Here is a 2406-nt window from a genome sequence, read left to right on the forward strand (position 1 = left end):
CGGGTTCTACTCAAAGCAACCTGAAATTGTTGACCAGATCAACTCTAACAACAGAGTATTCTCAATCTGAATTAGACCTTCTTAAAAAGATTAAAAATATGAAGAACAGGAAAAGAAAATAGTTTTAATAGTAAATGGAAAGTCAAAATTGGCAGTTAGAATCTGGGTTGTGATAAAGGAAATTTATGTTTCTTCTTCATCAAGAAAAAAAGTTTTTCATTAGAAGTTTCACACAACATAATTTTTAAAATACAGATAAAGTTATTTTCCAAATATAAAGCAAACTAAAATAAGGCATACTTTTAAGTTACTCTTGCAGTGCTAGAAAGAATGATTTTATCCATACTTTAGACATTTTCAAATGACACAATGATTGTTACTCTAGAACCTTACAGAAGAAAACATATCCCTAATCATAAGGTTTGAGTTCATCTAAAAGTAATAATAGTTTTAAATGTTAGGCTCAGTCTATAGACAATGCAGACTGTTTAAAAACTATTTATAAAACAATATGAATATTAACATTGGCAGTACAAAACTAAATAAATAATATGGAACGAGAAAGAGGGGGAGAACAGAAAAATGGAGGGAATTTTAGGAGTAGAAACTTGCATTTTAGGGGTAATATCTAAAATGTTAAAAAGTAAAAATGTACTGTTACATAATTAGAACCAGAAAGAATGGATTACATACAATATTTAAATACATAAGCAAATCAAGACAAAATAATAATATAGAAAATGTAAGAATATATGTTGAAGAGGCAAAAGGGAAGGAAACCTTGTCTTCTGTTACCAAATTGAAAATTCTTACATTTTAATTATTTTATTATATTCACTATTTTTTCAATAGGTTAATACTGTATGTGGTAAAAAATGTTCCATTCTGGTTCGTAAACAGGGGAGCCAAAAAAAGTTAAACTGTTAATCTTGATGTAAACGTTTAAAAAATTTTTGCCTCCCTAATTCTACTTGTTCAGAAATAAAAGACTTGTACTCCTCCTAATATCCCCTGTTCTATAAAAAGTAGGTTCTCCTATAACCTGATGTACCCTGTGTAATCTCTTTGCTTAACCTATGTTTGTTCTTTTTCATTTGGAATTAATTTATTATTACAGTCACTCATTAAACATTTATTGGACATACTATATACAAGAAATTACTGTACTCTCTGAGAAAAGGTTGAAAAAGTATTCTTTGCTTCCAGCTTAGTACTATTTTGAAAAATACCCCTTTAATTTCATTTTATCAAGTCATTATTACAGTCAAAATTTTATATTAAAATATGGAAGTGTGATGTATATATATTTCTAAAACATAAGCCAAATTATCCTTTCTGAAACTTATCTTAAAAAGTTTGAAATTATCTGAAGAGAAAACAAAATTCATAAGGTTTTTATGCATCATGCAATCATTGTCAGTAGAAGAGAACATTTGTGGCTATACATATATTATTATTGTCTTAAAGCACACTTAAAGTTAAAAGATAAATTTTAAAATATACAGTTACTATTTGGCTTATTTTAATAATTTTCAGGAGAAATCCACTTTTTCAATTTATTCAGTAATTCTTGATTTCAATATTCTACTAACCTAATAAATTATAGGGCTTCAGTGCTTCTTTTTACTTCTCAACAGGTCTGGATTTCAGAAAAAGAAATACCAGTAGTCATTTTTAAGTCATTAATTATGTGTTGTCCCAAACACAGCCCAAGCATTATATAAACACAGAGAGGTTGATACAAGTGTGTGCAATGAAAATCATGAATAAAAGCTGGTTAAGTGTGGTGGCTCTCTTCCGTAATCCCAGTGTTCTGGAAGGTCCAAGCAGGAGAATCACTTAAGGTCAGGAGTTGTGAGACCAGCGTGGGCAACATTAGAATAATCTGACTATACAAAAAACAAACAAACAAAATTATCAAGTGTGGTGGCATAGATCTGTACTCCTGGCTACTTAAAAGGCTTAGGTGAGAGGATTGCTTGAGACAGGAGTTTGAGGTTACAGTGAGCTATGATTGGACCAATGCACTTCAGCCTTGCCTGGGAAACAAAACAAGGTTCGGCCTCAAAAAAACCAAACCAAACCAAAACAAAACAAAAACATAAATCAGACTGACTTCTGATTTATGTGTGAGAGAGGAACTAAAAGAAAAATCTGGGTTCTGAAATACAGAATGTGAATAGACTAGTGGTAAAGTGAGACTGAATATATTTTTCAAGGGTCAGGTTGTGAAGAAAACTAGAAAGCCACCAAAGGTTTTTAAATGAGTGATAATATTGCCACATTTCTATTTTAGAAAATACACTCTGGCTACAGTGTGGACAATGACTTCAAAGGAGCTTAATGAAAAAATACATTTTGAGCCTATTTTAGTTTTCCAGGGAAAATTCTGGGTCAAGGTGTGTT

The sequence above is a fragment of the Carlito syrichta genome, unplaced genomic scaffold, assembly GCF_000164805.1.
Source record: "Carlito syrichta isolate Samal-C Ts95f unplaced genomic scaffold, Tarsius_syrichta-2.0.1 Scaffold309193, whole genome shotgun sequence".
NCBI lineage: Eukaryota > Metazoa > Chordata > Mammalia > Primates > Tarsiidae > Carlito > Carlito syrichta.